At 43.6% G+C, this 21,319-nt stretch overlaps 1 protein-coding gene and 1 long non-coding RNA gene across 4 annotated transcripts in view; both read left to right on the top strand.

The window, feature by feature from the left end:
* LOC135984287 (uncharacterized) overlaps window positions 1–12,503 on the top strand; it is a 31,645-nt gene extending 19,142 nt beyond the window's left edge. Inside the window, exons 3-4 of one of the 2 annotated variants that reach the window (XR_010602212.1) lie at window positions 7,568–10,966; window positions 11,932–12,503. This is a non-coding gene — a long non-coding RNA (uncharacterized LOC135984287). Of the gene's footprint in view, window positions 1–1,272; window positions 2,305–7,567; window positions 10,967–11,931 lie in introns of those variants that run through there. The other variant, XR_010602214.1, reaches the window with a different exon arrangement.
* The window catches only part of EDIL3 (EGF like repeats and discoidin domains 3), a 437,051-nt gene that overhangs the window by 28,904 nt on the left and 386,828 nt on the right, over window positions 1–21,319 (top strand). The gene's annotated exons all lie outside the window — the stretch shown is intronic.

The following is a 21,319-nucleotide window of genomic DNA, read 5'->3' as shown; positions in this document are numbered from 1 at the left end:
TTCATTTTAAAATTAGTGTATATGGTGAATAAGCTTAAAAATTGCAATTAATACCATTGAATGATATAATAGTACAGCTGTTAAATGCAAATCTAACTTGGCACACTCAAATAACTGTGCACAAACTAAAATTAATATTTCTTCATAAATAGCCAAGGCTATTGCCTTTATTCCATGATAGAAAATGCGGAACTTTAGTGGTCTAGTATCCCAAGGTTTATTGTACTTCAAGTAATAAAGTATTGGATTGTGATTGGTGAGTTTGAACTAGTAGTATTGACCACTTGCCAAAAATACCCAAAGCTGAGTATCTTTGATCCAGTAAGAGGAAAGAAAAGTCTTCTTCCAAGATTTTGAATATGTTTAAAAACTTAAACAAATATTCATAGATATTATTTGCAGTATTCCCCTGACTCTGTTATTTGGATGGGAAATGGATTTTTGGCTGTTCTTCAGAAGGGTCTTTTTCATCTTGAGAATCTGTTGGGTTTTTTTTCTGTACTTGGTAGTGATGTGGTCTTTTAAAATGGAATGATGATGGTATGATTTTTTTTTCCCAGTGAAACCACAAGATTTTAAATGATCTGGCACTATTTCAGCTGAGGACTATTATAACCCAAAAGTCTTAGGACAGCAGAATTTCTGGAGTGATAGATTAGGAAAATGAGTCAATAGGAAAAGATAAGCTAACAAAATAGATGCTAATAGTATATTTGGTCTTTTTTTTTCTTTAAGTCTAATCCAGTTCAGATGCAGCTGCAATTAGTTGTTAGAAGATCCAAATGCAGGTTTTTTTTTGTTTATTCAGAAATAAATAGCTGTTGGTTGCATGAACTGTTAAATTTGGCAATAAAATTAAAAGTTGATATCAAAAGCAAAAAAAACCACCAAATTTAAATATGTATGTGAAGGACTGACCTTGATCCAAAGCTTTTGTGTTACAGGGGTGCTGTATAAAAGAGAGATGTCTGTATATATATACATAGTTGATTAACCAGATAAAATGCTCAAGAATATGCAGTGTTGCTCCTGGCTTTTGTAAGAGCAATAAAACCTTTGTTATTCATTGCAAATGGCTTCCTTTATGCCGCTCTTTACGTGAACTCTTAGCAATGGACTCTATCTAGTTCGGGCCCTTAATGCATAAAAGTCAACTGTAAGGTTAATTAAGGCTGAAATGTTTCAAATTTTAGATGGTGGCATAATCAATGAAAATGAGTTGATTTATCTGTTCCATCTGCTATTCTTATCTCCTCTACTTTCCCCATGTAGGCACGGTGGGTGCTTTTGTAGTGAAAAGCCAAAGTTACCCCAATGTGATGTATTGAGGACTGTTGGAATTGGAAGCTATCACTTTAACTTTAAGAGAGGTGTTTCCTGGTCCTGTTTGTGAGCAAAGGGGCTCTGGAGCAAACATCAAAAGAGCCAGCTTAAAGTAAGGTGGGTTGGGATGAATTGTGCTTCGTTGCACTAGGGAGCAGCCTGTTTTCTCTCTGAGTATTTTTGGTCCTTGTGTTTTATCCTGATGAATTCTAAGAAATAAAGTAGTGTTACGTTGCAACCTTCCAGCAAGAACATTTTTTTTTTAAATCTAATTTCCCTAAGTTTATGCTGTGAATGTAACACCCAGTTGAGTGACTTTCTTGGAAAAGCAGAGGGGCCTGACAATGCAGAAACATTGACAAAGTCACCAAATGTTACTTGGTGGCTTATGTGGAGCACCTGTGCAAGGTCCTTCACACAACTTGGGCTACAAGGCATAGGTTCCTCCACATCTCTGCATGCAGCAGAGGTGTCTCCATTCTCTCCAGAATGGACGTTGGAATCAAATGAGGGAAAGGGCCATAAGGCCCCACATTTACATATCCACTCTCTTTCTCTAAGACCCTCACAAACAGTCTTCATTAAAGGGCTATGATTGCAATTCCTGTGCCCAGACTTTCATGGCCAAAGGGGGACTGCCCTGTTTTTGGTTTTATTTTTTGTTATAGCTAAGGTAAATTTGATCCATAGTGCAATAAGTAGCCTTTCATCTCTGGAAACTGGGTTCAATTTCTGGTTTAGGGAAGTAGTGTAAACGTCTTTGGTGATATCATTCTAGATCATATGATCTTAAAACTATCACTCAGCTTGACATGCGTAGTACCATCTGTTCAAAAGAGAACAGTTATACAATAGCAGATACATTGCAGGTCAAGTCTGACATATCTGACAGAGTTCTCCATGGAAACTTGCATGTTTGCCCTGACTATACTTGACTTCTCAGTTTAGTCTTTCACTTTCATGATCTCTAAAATTCACGTCCCTCCCAAAAATAATTATACACTATGAATATGACAAAAAAGACAAGAAACATCAGTGTTGCCAAATGGGGAAGGACAAGATTACAAAGGAAAGAGGTGCTATTTTCAAGCTTCAGAATGGAATTCACAATCAAAAGATAACTTTTTTTGAATATATAAAAATTTACCTGATGTAAGCAAAGGAAATAGACTATACAAGTACAAGTGACATTTTCTGCCTCTCCACTATTGGCTTGGCTTTATAATAATTATTATGGCTTTATAATAATTGTCAGAAAAATATTTGGATACCCCCTATTTAGCATTCCTCTGACAATTCTGCTTTGCTTGTCCATTAACTGATCAGATGGTAAGGTGGCAGTATTGTTGTGGAATCAGTCAGACCTGTAAATATTCTGTGCTGCATAATTAGTAATTCAGAACAGGGAGAGAGACGAACTGTTGTGGCACTGTGATAAAAGGGAGCAGTGAAAATAGACATGTAAGTCTTTTCTGCCTTTCAGAATGTGATAATCACCATCAAATGTGGCTTAAATGCTCAAGTACCCACACAGAAAAAATTACAGTGGGTTAGATTGAAACTTGAACCAGCACTGGAGAGTGCGAAATCCCCTTGTAACCCAGCACAGACTACTGTGCTACTCCAGAGCAGCTGGGCTGGTGGAACCTTGCTTTTGCCCCTCCCTTCCAACTCTCCAGTCAGTGTAGCACAGACAGACAGAACAGGGTGGTGGTGTAACTCCCTGCTAGTATGTGCCAGCAGTGAATTACTATCCTATGGAGCAGTGGGGAAGCAGGGTGTAAATTGTGCCTCCCAGAGCTAATCCCAGGGCTGTGCCTAAAGGCACAATCTAGCTCTGTAACTTTATATGCTATGCTTGCTAATTTTTGTTCTTGTTCCTAATTTTTACTGTGTTCCTCTTCCTTCATCCCCTTAGTTTAAGAATGAAATGAGAAGGGCGTAACTGGAATGGAAGAAACTCGAATAGAATCTTGGGAGGAAAATTTTAAAGCTGCACTTCACCAAGTGCTTAGCCATAGTGAATCAGCAGGAGGGGGGGACTGTCATAAAAAGATCACCAGGCTGTTTCAGCTGCGTAAAATCAAGGAAGCTTGTCATGTTATTGAACGCAAAGCAGTTTTCAGAACTCCCCATCCCATCTTGCTAGGCATTCTACACTCTATAAACCCAATCAGAGTGTAAAATATCTAAGGTAATCTGACAGTCTCATTTGATGTGAAATCATCTATTTACTTACTACTTTGCTGTCATTGTAAAACTGGTGATTAGTCATTGTTGGTCCTGTCTACAGAAATCTTCACACTTGGGTAATGTTAAATATTAATTGTGTGTACTATTTTGAATGTATGTCCATTTTTACAGTACTAGCTCCTTCCTGAAAATAAACTGACTAAATTTAATAGCTGTACTTAAATTATATATCTTTTTCTAGTAGAGAAAAGAGTTGTCTCTCAGTAAATATATGACTCAGCAGTTGTTGCCCTTTCTAGTAAACTGATAGTCTTGGTCACTTAAGGGGTGAGATGTCGAAGAATGAGACAGTGTTTCTTGTGCAGTACTCTGGTCACTCATGGGAGTCTGTGAAATGAATAAAATAAACACACTACAATTTTCAATATATGAGCATTTGGGATTTCCATTTTATTTATTTTGTGATAGATCAGTGGATGGGTTTTAGAAGCTGAGCTGATTAGTCATGTTTGAAGTGTAAACATTATTTTGGAAAATACTAATTATTAATATATACTTTACATAATTTCATTTTTGGGTAGGAAATGCATCTAGATATCACTTTAGATGTATTGTGTTTATCTATGGACACACCATTAATATTATAACTTTGCTTTATATCTTATTTAAATGATTCCATTTTAAAAATCTTGGGTATAATTATATTTGGTTTCTGTTTGCTTGATCTTTTGAGAAATGGTTGCTATACCCGAATAGTCTTGTGTAAAAGTGTGTGTGGAAGTCACCCCTTCCACACACTCTTTTACCATTGGATCATTCTCCACAATCATGTAGGCTAGAAACGTGTTTTTAAACAAAAGCTGGGATTCTCATGGGATTCTGACTCCTGGACTGGGAACTTTAAGAAAAATGCCAAATATATTGAGACTTATGTTTAAATATTTTGAGTTAGCAATAGTGTAAAGTCTTCATATGGTGCTTAATTAGTTCATTGGGTGTATTTAAACTCATGTGATGGGTGTATTTCATCCAAGTGATGGAGGTATTTTGTCCAAGCTTTTTAGAAATCAGCATTTTACTTTGCTGGTGAATTTGCTTCCTTGAGTAGTGGAAAGGGATGTGGAAGGAGTGAAAAAGTTGGTGGTGCAGAATGAGAGGGAGTGTTTGGGGTAGGAATAGTCTCTGGAAATGAATCAATGAGATTACTCATCTTGCTAAACATTACGCCCAACAGCAAATATTTCTAGTATTGGGCTCTAAGATGAGGATTGATCCTAAAAATGGCCTAAATCCTGCTTGCCTTGCTGTTATGAATAGCCCCATTTGACGTTGGGCATACTTCTGTGAATGGGTTTTGGTAGTAAATATTGCTTTATCTATTCTAATCATTTATGTTTGGAAATTTAGCATTTTGTGTGTGCGCTTTATATAAGCATTGTGCATACATATGAAGTATTAATTTTAATTGTGTTTTAAGTTAACTTTTTCAGAGACTGACTATATGCTTAGCAAAAAAAGGAAACAAGGACACTATTTGCATAGCTGCATTATTAGGACCCTGTTCATACATTTCAACTGGATGATGATGATTATTTTTTGTTAGAAATTATTCGGTAAATTAAAAATATATATTGTTCCTTGAAAAAAATACTTAAAATCTATTAATATATACTGCATGAACAGGAGCCTAATTATGCAGCCATGCAAATGGTATTGCCATTTTCCTTTTGCCGAGTTGCTGCATTTGCACCAATTTGCCATAAATCCACTAAATGCTGCATTTGTGAACCTTTCCACCTGCCACTTTGCCTGCCTGCCTTCTTCCTTCACATCTTTGTTCTTTGTTTTCCTCTCAAGGGGAGAACTCAATGGTACCTGTACTCTTGTTGCTACTTTTCTGTCTTTTCAAAAAGAACAGTGAAGGGAAGATCCTTCCAGACTGAGGGCAGCAATGAAGTGAAGAATGAATATTCACCCACCTGGACATTCTCTCAGAGAGGGGGGTCCTCTTTGAGTGTCAGTCTCCAGGTCAAGATCACTGCTTTAAAGATATATGTAGCTCCTTATATGGTCCGGATCCAAAGCCTATTTAAGTCACTGGAAAGATTCCTGTTGGCTTAAGTGGGTTTTGGATCTAGCCCTACATGAGCAAGTGAAACAACTAGGCATTTCTGATTCAGTCTGTCCCCATCATTTAATACTATTCTGGCGTTAATTAAGTGGCACGTCTATCTGAAGAACTTGCGGTGTTTCCTTGTTACCAGAGGGTGCAAAGTATTATTATTTTTTTATTATTTTCATTTTAGCAGAGGGGAAACAGAGATACAGAGGGAGGAAGTGACTTTTTTAAGGCCATGGAGTAGGTCAGTGGCACAGCCAAGAGTAGAATGTAGATTTCTGATGGCCAGTTCCATGCATTACCACAGGCTACCTTTCCTTAACCTTCACCGTTTTCCCTCATTCTCAATCCCAATCTCTTTCATCCTTTATCCTCTAGCATCTTCCCTCTCTATCCATCACATGGTTGTTTCTTCTACCACATCAGTCCCTGATTCTCTTCCATCCCAACCACTCCATTTCTTCCTTTCCCTACTATCCTCTCTCTCTCTAATTGGTGCCACCTTGGATCCTGATTTTCTACCCCTAATTTGGGTTGCTCTTGGGTGTTCCACATGTAAATGTTTGGGCTTGGGCTGGAGCCTGAATTCTGGAACCCCATGAGGGGGGAAGGTCCTAGAGCCTGAGCTCCAGTCTGAGTCAGAATGTCTACACTGTAGCTTTATAGCCCTGCAGCCCCGAGCCCTGCAAGCCCAAGTCAGCGGAAATTGGTCAGCTGCAGGTGTCTGATCGCAGCATAGACATATTACCCACTGTGGCTGCATGGGTTTAGCTATTCCTAAACACATATGTAGCCTCCTACAACTATGAACACACTCCACTCTTTTCATGATTCTGGCTCTGTGTGTGTGTGTGTGTGTGTGTGTGTGTGTGCACGCGCGCACGTGCTTTACCTGGATCGGCTGGCACATAGGACAGGTTTGGGCCTGGCATTGTGTGGGGCCAGAGTATCTATGATCAGGTGCCATAAAGCTTGCATCCAGGTGCAGATTGGGTGGAGTGCTGTACTGTAAAATGGTGTAGACTGGCAAAGGGTTGGGGTATGAATTACATTCCTCCTGAAACCCAATTGAGATCTCCTGTGTTCCCCCACAATATACTGATTAGTCAGGCTTTTTACAGGGAGTGAACTTCAGCCATGGGGAAGAAAAACTTTATGTAAAGTACTAGGAATGTACCTGACAGTTTTGAATACAAACAGCTTTAAGGACACAAAAATTGCAGGCACTTAATCCTTTGAATGTTTACTTATTAGGGTAAATAGCCAATATATTTAGCTGAATAAGTCACTGCTTTTCATGCTGCTTTACAACACTGTGAATGACATCATTAATGACTTTGCAGACAGGGTATCACAATTTATCATGTCACAAGGACCTTCAAATCTAATACAAAGTCTACGAAAGTGACTTCTACAGCATGATTGCAGCTGCTGCCATTTATGCAATGAATTCCTATTGGGAGGGATAAATGTGCTGAACTGATATGATAATGAAAGATAGCGGGGAGGAGAGTTATGGAGAATACTGTATTCTGTCACTTGCATTAGTCATTACAGTTTCACTGCATATGTCTCAAGTCCAAAAAAATGGCATTTTGTAATTAAGCTAGAAGACATGGACAAGCTGTCTGTTGTCATGGATATCGGCACACCTCTGGTATATAGGGAGTACAAGGCAAAATGAAGCATCTCTGATCAGTCCAAAAAGAGCCAACATCCATTACATATGTCCATGGGAGCCCTGTGAAATTATGGTATACATCTTGAAATTTAGACAGAACAATTTTTAAAAAATATTATTGCCTTCCCTGTTTCAGAAAAGTTCAGTGAGGATCAAACATTTTTAATTTCACAAAAGCAAATACTTTAAAGCAAAATCTTAAAATATTCAGATTCAAGAGTTTTTACAACAGCATTTCTTTCCAATTTTAGGCTTCCCTTTATTTTTTGCTGGAACTGTTTCTTTGCTACTGTAGCATGGGGGTGGGGAGAAGGAGGAGAGAGAGAGAGAAATGGCATTCTTCTTCCAACTGAAAGAACGAAGAAAGAGAAATGGAAGAAGGCAGCAGACACAACAAAAGAAATGACAATTGTTTGAAAAGACTTAAAAAATTATTATTTTTTTTTAAAAGAGAGGGAGAGAAAGCAGCTGTCTAATGCCCACCAACCACTCCTCAGAGTCTTCATCCTGAGATGACTTCTCGGGCATTAGTAGAACTTTTGGGCTACGTTGCACTTCATCCACAACTCTGCTGTTTCTAAATAAAAGGCTCTGCATGTTGCCTACAGCATAGCACTCATCTCCTACTAAGTACCCCTTGTGCGCTATGTACTGATAACTTTGCCCCACTCCTTAATGTGCACCTCCTTCTCACACTTACCTTTTCTTCTCTGTGCTATTCCGTATGCCTGGAACTGTCTCCACCAGGCAGTCTTGTGCACCTGATCAAATGCCCCATAAAAATTCACTTTCTATATAGCATACCACAACTCCCTCTCCATTGTTGTTCTCTTTCCTCTCCTTGTAACCCTTTAATTCAGATCAGATTAAAATTTTAATTGGGGAGAGAAGCACGTATGCCAAACATAATTGTTCGATCCCTTTCCTTGTATGTTGCATCTCTTTTTTTAGGGCCCAATCCTGAAAATGCTTACTCGTGTAGCTGAACCCTTACTTATACAGGTACTCTCATTGACTTCAATAGACCAACATGAATAAGAGCTTGACATGAAAAAGCATTTGTTGTATTAGGTTCTTGGATTATAAGATTTTTGGGGAATGATCCTCTTGCATGTGTCTAACGTGTCATGTGCACTAATGGTGCAATATAAATCATAGCAATACAGTGTCATTTAAATAATATCTGAATCAGGAGATGTTTTATAGATTTATTTTTAAGTGGGAATTAAAAGCAAAGGGTGAAGTGCTACAAAAGTGTCAGCTGTATCAGTTTCACTTTCCAACTCTGAAAAGTGTATATTTCTATCAGTATCTGTATGACATTTTGCTATACTTCACCACTCGCCATGTTGCTTTTGACATTATGAAAACTCTTCTCTTCCCAGCTCAAGAGAATTAAATGTCCCCTTTCTTATTCAGTTGTTTTAATTAGAAAGCACAGTTTTAAAATTGGCACAGTTATCTGAGGTAAAGTGTTGTCAAAAGCCAGTTCTGGTCTGTCTCTCTGTTGGGGAGGAGCCCTGAACTGGGAGGGTGAAGAGCCAGTCCAAGGCTATGAAACAAACACTCACAGGAACTAACGAGCATAACAAATATCACCATCTTCCATCCATTCAAATGCAAGGTGCACTTCTTTGAACTGTCTTCTTTTATACAAACATCTATACATATAAAAACAACCCCAGAATTATTTTTCACTGTTTTTCTTCATCAAAGTTGACACTTTAAGCAGGATCATGCTAGTTTCAGAGAGAGGTTACTTAAACCTAGGATATAATTTCAGGTGGTGGGTGGGTTGTAGGGGAGAGAGACCCAGCCCAGAATAGCCAGTTGTCTGCAGATCTTGGGATATGGGAGACCCAGTTTCATATCTTGCTCTGCCTGATTCAGACCAAGGACTTTAACCTCAGTCTGCCTCATCCCAGGTGAGTGCCTTAACCAGGGATATACACACACTCACTCACTTCCCCAACACCCCTACCCTCCCAGTTATATGCAGTGTTGCCAATTTAGTTGTTGGTTGGAAATTTGAATTGAAACGTTAATACACACTTTAAAAGCATATACAGTATATGAGAAAATACTTGTACCCGAGAAAACATAATGGGTTTGGAAAGTATGAACAAAGACTAGCTTCGTCATACAGCTATTATTTATGGCCATATTGGCACATTTGTTTTGGCTATATTGGCCTACCTAATAATTTCAAATTATGATTTGTAAGCAAGGTCTGAATAAACTCTCCTCTGACAGATAGTGATGAGCCAGAGGAGGGGGGGAAAGGCTTCAGGACCAGACTGTATTTACAAGAACACACCTACTCTGCCTAGGTATCTAGCAGACAGAGCTGTGCTGCCCAAGTGATCAATTTTGGCTGGTGTTGGGTTACAAATCACATTAGTGTTAAATGTTGGGGTCATGAAATGTTATCCTTATTGTATGAGTAAAGAGCAGCAGAACTGTACTTAGCCTGCCTGAATGAAGGTGTCTCCCTCAGTCTTAATTTGTGCTAGGGCTTGCCAGGGATGAGCCCCGGCACTTTTAGGCTTGACAGTTCATAGCCCCGGCACTTCTGGGCTTGCCACATCGGTTATGAAAGTAACAAACTTGCTTGAGCCCCAGCACCTCTTTCATTACAAATTAAGCACTGGTCACTCTCAATTCAACTGCACTCCCTAAGCAGAAGGTTTTGATGCCATATCCTAGTGAAGAGAGAGGTTGGGGCACAGGTGTTTTGCTTGGTTGTGTGGGCTCTGCCTAAGGCCTGGTCTACACTATGAGTTTAACTTGAATTTAGCAGCATTAAATCGAATTAACCCTGCACCCGTCCACATACCGAAGCCATTTATTTCGAAATAAAAGGCTCTTAAAATCGATTTCTGTACTCCTTCCCGGCGAGCAGAGTAGCGCCAAAATCGATATTGTCATTTCAAATTAGGGTTAGTGTGGCCACAATTTGATGGTATTGGCCTCCGGGAGCTATCCCATAGTGCACCATTGTGACCGCTCTGGACAGCAATCTGAACTCGGGTGCACTGGCCAGGTAGACCGGAAAAGTCCCACGAACATTTGAATTTCCTGTTTGCCGAGCACAGGTGACCACAGAGAGCTCATCCGCACAGGTAACCATGCAGGCCGATAATTGAGAAAGAGCACCAGCATGGACCGTACGGGAGGTACTGGATCTGATTGCTATATGGGGAGAGGATTCAGTGCTAGCAGAACTTGATTCGAAAAGACGAAATGCCAAAACTTTTGAAAAAATCTCCAAGGGCGTGATGGAGAGTGGCCATAATAGGGACTCAGAGCAGTGCTGCGTGAAAGGCTTGTCTGAGTTCCTTGACTATCGGAGAACAAAGGAGGCAAACAGTCGCTCTGAGTCAGAGCCGCAGACATGCTGCTTCTACGCTGAGCTGCATGCAATTCTAGGAGGGGCTGCCGCCACTACCCCACCTCTGACCGTGGATTCCGAGGGGGGGGTGTAATCTCATCAGCCACACCTGAGGATTCTGCAGACAGGGAGGAGGACGAGCTTGCGGAGAGCACACAGCACTCCGTTCTCCCCAACAGCCAGGATCTTTTTCTCAGCCTGACGGAAGTACCCTCCCAAGCCAGTACCCAAGACCATGACCCCATGGAAGGGACCTCAGGTGAGTTTACCTTTTAAAATATAAAACATGGTTTAAAAGCAAGCGTTTTTTAATGATTAATTTGCCCTGAGGACTTGGGATGCATTCATGGCCAGTATAGCTACTGGAAAAGTCTGTTAACGTTTATGGGGATGGAGCGGAAATCCTCCAGGGACATCTCCATGAAGCTCTCCTGGAGGTACTCCAAAAGCCTTTGCAGAAGGTTTCTGGGCAGTGCAGCCTTATTCTATCCTCCATGGTAGGACACTTGACCACGCCATACTAGTAGCAAGTAATCTGGTATCATTGCATGACAAAGCCTGTCAGTGTATGGTCCCGGTGTTTGCTGGCATTCAAGCAACGTCCGTTCTTTATCTCACTGTGTAATCCTCAGGAGAGTGATATCACTCATGGTAACCTGGTTGAAATACAGGAATTTAATTAAGGGGACAGAGGTGGCCGTTCCTATTGGGCTGTTTGCCTGTGGCTGAAAAGAAATCCTTCCCTGAAGTTAGCCAAGCGCGGTGAGGGGGGGAGGGGAATTGGCGCTGAGCTTTTCACCTTTGACTAGCAGGGATCTTCCCTGATTCCAGCCACGCGGTGGGGGGAGGGATAAAGCGATCATCCCAGAGAATTGGATGGGGGGGGGGGGGGGGAGTTAGTTTGTTTTCTGCTGCTGAAGGTTAACAGGAAAACCGCAGCAGTCAACGGGCTTTGCTTGGTATGTTGGAAAGGAGAGCGCAGAAGCCGAAAGACAATGGCTTACCATGGCCGCATGCAAGCTGAATTGTGTTGCTCGGACCTGCGTCTGTGATCTCTAACACCAAAGCCACAGGCACTCAATATTAAGTTGGAAAATGCAACCTTGTACTGAAATCACATGTGCTATGTAATGTGAATAGTGTTGTTCACCGTGAAAGAGTATAAGCATTGTTCTGTAAAATGTATCTTTTTAAAAACTTCTCTCCTTTTTTCCATCCCTCCAGCAGCTGCAAATTTTTCAAGCCTCCCTCCTCCATCCCGAAGGCTATCTCAAATAAGGCGGCGGAGAAAGAGGAGGTGAGACGAGATGTTCTCGGAAATAATGGAATGCACCCACAATGAAAGAGCTCATTTGAATGAGTGGAAGGACATGGTATCTAAATTTAGGAAAGATCCCAGTGAACGTGAGGTCATGAGGGACGCTCGAGATGAGAGGTGGCAGGCTGCAACGCTAGGGCTGCTGTGTGATAAAACGGACCTGCTCCGGCGTCTGGTGGAGCTTCGGGAATGGCAGCAGGATAACAGAGTGCTGCTGCAGCTGCTGTATAACCTCCCTCCCCCCTCACCATGTTCCATAGCCGCCTCACCCAGACGTGTAAGAACGTGGGGGGGAGGCTCCGTGTACCCTCCCACTCCACCCCAGTGGACAGCCCAACCAAAAGGCTGTCTTTTATATTGAATTTTTTCAGTGGCCTTTTACTTCCCTCCTATCCTCCTCCCAAACCTCACCCAGGTTACCTTGTCGGTTCTCTTCCTATGTTTATAATCAATTAATAAAGAATACATGATTTTTAAACGATAGTGACTTTATTTCCTTTAAAAGCAAGCTGTGATCGAAGGGGGAGGGTGGGTTGCTTACAGGGAATGAGTCAATCAAGGGGGTGGGTTTTCAACAAACAGAACTTTCACACCATAGCCTGGCCAGTCATGAAACTGGTTTTCAAAGCTTCTCTGATGCGCAGCACTTCCTGGTGTGATCTTCTAATCGCCCTGGTGTCTGGCTGCGCGTAATCAGCAGCCAGGCGATTTGCCTCAGCCTCCCACCCCACCATAAAGGTCTCCCCCTTACTCTCACAGAGATTGTGGAGCACACAGCAAGCAGCAATAACAATGGGGATATTGGTTTGGCTGAGGTCTGACCGAGTCAGTAACAAGCGCCAGCGACCTTTTAAATGGCCAAATGCACATTCTACCACCATTCTGCACTTGCTCAGCCTGTAGTTGAACAGCTCCTGACTCCTGTCCAGGCTGCCTGTGTATGGCTTCATGAGTCATGGCTTCATGAGCCCTGGCATTAAGGGGTAGGCTGGGTCCCCAAGGATAACTATAGGCATATCAACATCCCCATCGGTTATTTTCTGGTCAGGGAAGTAAGTCCCTTCCTGCAGCCGTTTAAACAGAATAGTGTTCCTGAAGACGCGAGCGTCATAAACCCTTCCCGGCCAGCCCACGTTGATATTGGTGAAATGTCCCTGGTGATCCACAAGTGCTTGCAGCACCATTGAAAAGTACCCTTTGCGGTTTATGCACTGGGTACCCTGGTGCTCCGGTGCCAAGATAGGGATATGGGTTCCATCTATCGCCCCACCACAGTTAGGGAATCCCATTGCAGCAAAGCCATCTACTATTACCTGCACATTTCCCAGAGTCACTACCTTTTGTAGCAGCAGCTCAGTGATTGCTTTGGCTACTTGCATCACAGCAGCCCCCACAGTAGATTTGCCCACTCCAAATTGATTCCCGACTGACCGGTAGCTGTCTGAGGTTGCAAGCTTCCACAGGGCTATTGCCACTTGCTTCTTCTGTGAAGGCTGCTCTCATCTTGGTATTCTGGCACTTCAGGGCAGGGGAAAGCAAGTCACAAAGTTCCATGAAAGTGCCCTTACGCATGCGAAAGTTTTGCAGCCACTGGGAATCGTCCCACACCTGCAACACTATGCAGTCCCACCAGTCTGTGCTTGTTTCCCGGGCCCAGAATCGGCATTCCATGGCTATAACCTGCCCCATTAACAGCATGATCTCCAAGGCCTGCGGTTTGATAGAAGTCCATGTCCTCATCACTCTCGCTGCCGCGCTGCCGTAGCCTACTCCTCGCCACCTGGTTTTGAGGTTCTGGTTCAGCATAAACTGCACGGTAACGCGCAAGGTGTTTACAATGTTCATGACTGCTGTCTTGAGCTGAGAGGGATCCATGCTTGCCGTAGTATGGCGTCTGCACTGTTCACCCAGGAAAAAGGCGCGAAACGTTTGTCTGCTGTTGCTTCCCTGGAGACAGGGGAGGATGTACCCAGAACCACCCGCGACAATGTTTTTGGCCCCATCAGGCATTGGGATCTCAACCCAGAATTCCAGTGGGTGGGGGAGACTGCGGGAGCTATGGGATAGCTACCCACAGTGCAATGCTCCGGAAATCGACGCTAGCCCCAGTACATGGACGCACTCCGCCGAATTAATGTGCTTAGTGTGGCCGCATACATTCGACTTTATACAATCTGTTTCCAAAATTCATATTATATAAATTCGGATTAATCCCGTAGTGTAGACATACCCTAAGAATCACAGGCATTATTTGATCTGCCCTTCTCTCCTATTTAGAGCTAGAGCTGATTAGGCTCTATAGAGAGTCTTTTGGTTTAAGTGACCACTAGAGCTAAAATCACTGATAATCAGGTTTAAATGCTTAGACCTGCTATGAAGCAGTGTTTCTGTGGAAGAGACAGCTCAGCCTGCACTAGCAGCGAGGTTCGCCCACTAAGAGCTGAAATCACTGAGAGCTCGGTGGACCCTCTAGGGACCAACTCGCAGAGGTCCTAGTGGCAGGTGGCAGTAAAAGCCGATGGCGCAAGGCCATTGGGGACGGAGTGGTGGAGTGAACGGTGAGACGATGAACAGCGGGCAGAGCATTTGTTTGTTTTAGTGACTTCACTCCAGAATGTTAGATTTGTGACTGGGGAACTTTTATATAAATATGTTTCCTAGTAGATCAAGATTTTTAAAATGCATTATTTGCCAAGGTGGTTATCTTACATCCTTGCTATCTCGAGAGGTCATTATCTTGGGGAGTGTGTGTACTAAACTTTATTATTAAATTATAACTAATTTTTATGTAAGAATGGCCATATTGGGTCAGACCAATGGTCCATCTAGCCCAGTGTCCTGTCTTCTGACAGTGGCCAATGCCAGGTGCGTCAGAGGGAATGAATAGAACAGGGAATCATCAAGTGATCTATCCCCTGTCGTCCACTCCCAGCTTCTGGCGAATAGAGGTTCGGGACATTCAGAGCATGGTGTTGCATCCCTGCCCTCCTCCATGAACTTATCTAGGGTTACCATACGTCCGGATTTTCCCGAACAAGTCCAGCTTTTTGGTCCTCAAATCCCCGTCAGAGAGGAATTTCCAAAAAGCAGGACATGTCCGGGAAAATAGGGAGGCATGGTAAGGGGACCGCCTCCTCCCCGGGCTCCAACTTTCTCGTCTCTCACCGCTCTCCCCAGCGCAGCAACAGCCGAAGCCCAGGAGGAGGCGGCTGCGAGCTCGGATGCTGCCGCCAGCCGGCGCCGCTTGGCCAGAACTGGGGCCAGGCCGCAGCTGTTGGGACCGAGGCTGGGGGTACTCAGCCGCTGGCCAATGCCGCTCAGCCAGGGCTGGGGCTGGGCCGGAGCTGAGCCAGGCCAGAATGACCGGGGCTGGGGGTGCTCGGCTGCCAGCCAGCGCCGCTCAGCCAGGGCTGGGACTGAGCTGGAGTCGCTAGAGCTGGGGCCGGAGGTGCTCAGCCGGGGCCGGCGCCCCAGGGCTGGAGCCAAGGCAGGCCGGAACCGCCGGGGCCAGAGCCTCTTGGCTGGCCGCCGGAGGGAGCCACTCGGCCGGGTTGGGGTCGGACTGGGCTGTGCCTCCTCGCGGGCGCCCACCCTCTTCCCCCCCCCGCCCCCCCAGCTTACCTGCTGCCTGCCTGCATTTGATTCGTGGGAAGCAGGGGAGAGGGAGGAGTAGGGGGTGGAGCGTTCAGGGGAGGGGCGGAGTTGGGCGGGGCCAGATCCCCTTGGAGTGTCCTTTTTTTTTTTTTCAGGACTGCAATATGGTAACCCTAACTTATCTAGTTCTTTTTTGAACCCTGTTATAATTTTGGCCTTCACAACATCCCTGGAAAAAAGTTCCACAGGTGACTATGTGTTGTGTGAAGAAATACTTCCTGTTTGTTTTAAACTTCCTGCCTATTATTTTTATTGGGTGACCCCTGGTTCTTGTGTCAAGTGAAGGGGTAAATAACACTTCCTTATTCATTTTCTCTGCACCAGTCAAGATTTTATAGGCCTCTATCATATTCCCTCTTAGTCGTCTCTTTTCCAAGCTGAAAAGTCCCAGTCTTTTTAATCTCTCCTCATATGGAATCTGTTCTATACTCCTAATCATTTTTGTTGCCCTTCTCTATTCCTTTTCCAATTCCAGTATATCTTTTTTGACATGGGGTAACCAGAACTGCACACAGTAATCAAGATGTGGGCATATCATGGATTTATATAATAAAAATATGATGCAAAATGTGATGTTAATTTGAACAGTGTTATGATTCTGGTTTTGGTCATTTACATTTTAGAATCGGTTGTTTTTAAAGGGGCTCACCTGAGCACAGAGACTGCATCCTGCTAGGGAAGGAGAAGGTAGGCAAGAGATTGTAGCTTCTCCATACACTCACCCAAGTGATGGCAAAGTAAGGCTGCAGCATTTTCCCTGTTGGGATCTTTGAGAGGTATTTTGCCTTCCTGAAACACAATGTTTCCTGGTGCTCTCTCACAGGTGGTCTGATTTATCTTTGCCACCTACTGACAGTTGTATCTTATTGGCACAATCCTCAATGTATACATTCTGCTCAGAAGTGCAACTGGAGGCATGGTGTGTGGGTTTTTTTAAAGGAGCCTAGAAACTTCAACGATTCAATTCAGGGTGAATTCACAGGTTTGCTCGGTTATCTCTAGAATTCTGTTTGATCATCAAGTCCATCTTTCTGCCACTACAGGATTGTTTTTCTGCTGAATGTTCATTAATCCTTAATGAGCTAATCTGGTTTTAAAGTCCTAAACAATATGGCCTCCACCATTCACCTTGGGAGGCTATACAAAACCTGATGCATCTCCCTGTCAGACAACTTTTTCTATTTCTGAAAAGGCTAGCAGAGTTTGGAAATCTTCTTTTTCTAATTAAATTGGGATTGTTCAGTGAGACTAGAGCACTGAAATATTAAGACTTTTCAGCCACCCCCTCTTCGGCTGGCAGAATGTCTTTCTTTTCTGGAATACATAAATAGGCCACCCAGATGGAAAATCTGTGCCAGTCCCCAATATCTGCTCTTTACATATCAATTTGTATCCAGTTTGGTTGTCTCTCCTTACTTTTGAGTTCAGCATCACATTCATCTGTATCAAGTTACTTTTAATTTATTATGTATGTTACTTTTCAGTTCATATCTGAATTATCTAGCTTTTTAAACCTTGAATTCAGTGATATCCTCCAAAAGAACTCTTTGAACAATGAAACCTTCTGTTCATCACATGTGAATCAAGAGAAGGAGCACTTTTAGTGTCTAAAAAATTCGGATAGTCCCATCCTTTGATGCATCGGGGTGAGCTTTCTTTGGGGTCTCTACCAAGGGCACTCTACAGGTCTGGGGTCTAAGTAAGGATGGGGCGCAGGTGGGATATGGGCATAAATGCAAGTTATCCCTGCTGCTCCGCTAGTGCCATAGAGCTTACCTGGAAAAGTTAATGTAGCCTGATGCTGTATTATATTTTTCTGTAACAGAATTGATCAGGCGCCCCCTTCCACCCACCAGACTGCTGTGAGGGGAATCCAAGCCTCTGGATGACTGGTGGTTTGCCTCCAGAGTCTGAATGGAGTCCAGCCGCTGCCCTAATCTTGGGGTCCCTAAGCACAATTTCAGTGTGCAGACCTTTGTCTACCACCCCATCCTCGGAGCAGGAACCCTCTGTCACTTAATTACACCCTTTCCCAGAATTCCACCCCAGGGTGTGAGCATCTGGTTTACACCTTAACTTTCTCAGGAGACACATAGTAACTGAAGCATGTGAGGCAGAAGTGCTTTGCATAGAACTCCTAACACATTATTGCTCTCTTACTTAATCATATAAAGCATAATAGCATACACATCATTAGAAAACAATCGACATCCTAAACACAATGCCTATCAGTAGCTCACGCTTTCCTTGGGAATCTTTGGGGGACCATCAGGGTTTAGGAAGGCATGCAGGCAGGGTTTCTCTGGCCTCACAAGGCTGCATCAGTTCCCATCAGATTGATCAGCTGAAAATGGCCAACCTCCATCTCCAAATAGATCAGATCCTCCCTTTTTATAACCACCTATTCTTCTGTGTCAAGTGATTCCCTTGCCAGCTTCACCAGGTGACTTTCTTGCCAAGGTGACCTGTTTCCCAACAAACCAGTTATTCCGGCTAGGAGTTATCTTTCTGTCTAGAGTAATTATATTTCAGTTGCCAAGCATTTTAATTCAGTGATGCGCTTTTGTTATTTTTTTGCCACCAGCCTTTGGAATTTCAGCCTATCGTGGACGTAGATAGACAGTAGAGAAGGCAAAAGGCTGGGTATTTAAAATGGAGTTTGCAGATTGGTAAAGATACATATATAGATCCCCTAATATCAATCAGAATTCATAAGTTCCACAAAGAGATTCTCCCATTTGCCAGAGCTCTCCTTCTACATGATGGATATCTCTTTAAGGGAGAGTCCCTGGAGGCAACCATAGCTAAAGAAGTTGTTGGTAGTATAGCATCATTGGAGCTTCACTGCCAGGGGAGCATGTTGAAAAGGGCCAGAGTTGCAGTAGAGGCACAAACCCTGTGTCCAGCAAGTTCTAATCTCCTGTAGATACCCTGCAGGTGAGTGGATCCTTATGAAGACTTCCTGCCCTGCTAATGGATGGCTCAAGGTGACTTATGTCCCTTGAAGTTGAGCTATTGTGAGTTCAAGCCCTACCCTTGCCGACTTTCAGAATGGGTTGAAAGGAAAGATGTTCAGTGGTTGGGGCACTATAACCTAAGACTTGGGAGATCCAGGTTCAGCTCCCTGTTCTGCTACAAGCTTCCTGTGTGACCTTGGGCCTCTCTCCATGCAACAGTTCCCCTCCGTGGGGAGGGGATCATAGTACTTTGTAGCTCCCTGGAGATATAAATATGTTAGATTGTGAGGTGCTCAGATACTATGGTAATGGGAGTCACATAAGTATGTTAGACAGAGCCTTCCCACAAGCCCCGAGTTTCTAATGATAGGTAAAGCTTCTGTAGGTATAGGAAGGAAGAATACCGGTAATACCTAGGAGACTTAACTGTCTCATTGTAAGGGTGTCCTTTCTATGCAGAATGCAGCTATCTTTCTGCCTCTGGTTATAACTGGAATCAGATTTCAGACAGTCATACTGTAATTGAAAATTGCTTTGACTGACAGTTTTTTATGTTTTTCTTTTTCTTTTTCTAAATCACTAAAGGTGATAGCAAATATGTTCATCAAATTAGCAGGATAATACTCAAGGAGTTTTTAAAACTACTCGAGATTAGGAATTTAGCTTCAGGCCTTCGGAATCCACAAGTGTAATCAGTTTAATTAGTTAGATGATGCCACTTTGAAGAATTTTTGAATTCTCTAAGCATTTGGCACTTCTTGCTATGCTATCTACCTTAATATTCTTTCCTCAGTAAGTGTGTTCCACATAACAATCATGGTTTTATTGATTACAGTAACTCCTCACTTAACATTGTAGTTTATGTTCCTGAAAACTGCAACTTTAAGCGAATCCAATTTCCCCATAAGAATTTATGTAAATGGGGGGGGGGGGGGGGTTAGGTTCCAGGGAAATGTTTTTCACCAGACAAAAGACTATATTTTATTCTGTGTGTGTACACACAGTATAAGTTTTAAATGAACAATTTAATACTGGTACACAACGATGATGATTGTGAAGCTTGGTTGAGGTGGTGAAGTCAGAGGGTGGGATATTTCCCAGGGAATGCCTTACTGCTAAATGATGAACTAGCAATTGGCTGAGCCTTCAAGGGTTAACTCGTTGTTGTTAATGTAGCCTCACACTCTACAAGGCAGCACAAATGGAAGGAGGGGAGACAGCATGGCAGACAGAGAGACACACCCTGTGTGTGTGAGAGAGAGAGAGATGTGCGTTGCTCCTTTAAGTAGGCTGACCACACTCTAAGTACATTGCCTTTTTAAGTTAATCAGCAAGCTCCCGTGGTCCTGAGCCCTGTCATGTGTCCCCCCTGCTCTATGGAAGATGGGGTAAGTGGGGTGCAGGGGGCGAGGGGGGCACCCTGACATTAGCCCTCTTTCTCCTCCCTCCCCACCCCCAGCAAGCAGGAGGCTCCGGGGAGCAGCTCCAAGGCAGAGGGCAAGAGCAGCACATGGCAGTGGGGGAAGGGACAGCTGAACTGCTGGCAACTGATAGCCTGCTGGGCAGCTGTCACACAGGGAACTTAGGGGAATGGGGAGCTGATCGGGGGCTGCCGGTCCACCCTGGTTCCAAGCCCCCACCAGCTAGCTGCAACGGGCTGCTCTTCCTGCAAGCAGTGGACAAAGCAGATGGCTGCAAAGTGATTTATAAGGGAGCATTGCACAACTTTAAACGAGTATGTTCCCTAATTGATCAGCAACGTAACAATGAAACAACATTAACTGGTTCGACTTTAAGTGAGGAGTTCCGTATTTTAATGATTTTTTAAATAATATTTGTCTCTTTCTTACTGAAAAGAGGTTGGGAACTGGTCAACTTTTCATTTGTTCTATCCTTGCAAGAAGACTTTGCGATCTTTTCTTTTCAATTTACTGTATGTGCATTTTCAATTTTTATGGCTAAGCAGTGTGTTCTATAGTGTCTGTGCCAACATTTATAGCTCTCTTCCCATTCATCCACACTAATGTAAGCGGGGGAATGGTCCCGCTATTGTGGGGAACATTCCTGGCTTCTGCACTACCCCGGTGAAGTGGGCTAGCGAAAGGATCTGAGTCCTCATTCCCACTCCCTTTACCCAGAGGCCTTCCTGCCCTTGAGGGCTCCCCTTCCACTCTCCTGTCTGGCAAAGTTCTCGTAAACCCCGACAAGGCTGGACCCAGGATTCCTGGGGGAGCTCAACCCCCAACCCTGCTGTGGTCTCCTAGGACAGGGGCTAGGGTGTCCCCACTCTGGGGTACTCTCTCTGCACTGGGCACCTCCCTGACCCACTGATTATTCCATACAATTTAAAGCAAATACAAGTTGTTTAATTAACAATTAATCTAAAGAAAAGAATAAGGAAAAATGGGAAAGGTTAAAGGAAAACACATCACCCCGCTCTGTGGCAGGGAACATCACAAACAGTGTCTCTGGACATCAGGGCACTTCGCAGTCTGTTCCTTGTAGGTCCCAGATTTTCTTCTTAGGCCCTGACTCTGCTGCAGGGATGCTGCGGGTTGGACACTTGCAATGGTGGTGGCCACACACCTCTGGGCTTTGAGTGGTGGGACCCTTCTTCCCAAGCGTCAGCCCCCCGTCAGGTTAAGGTCCCCCTCCCGGTCTGGCCTGCAAGGGCCCTTGGCTG

This window comes from Chrysemys picta, chromosome 6, assembly GCF_011386835.1.
Source record: "Chrysemys picta bellii isolate R12L10 chromosome 6, ASM1138683v2, whole genome shotgun sequence".
NCBI classification, from domain to species: Eukaryota; Metazoa; Chordata; order Testudines; family Emydidae; genus Chrysemys; species Chrysemys picta.
The sequence above is the reverse complement of the archived record's forward strand: the minus strand, read 5'-3'. Positions and strand labels throughout refer to the sequence as shown.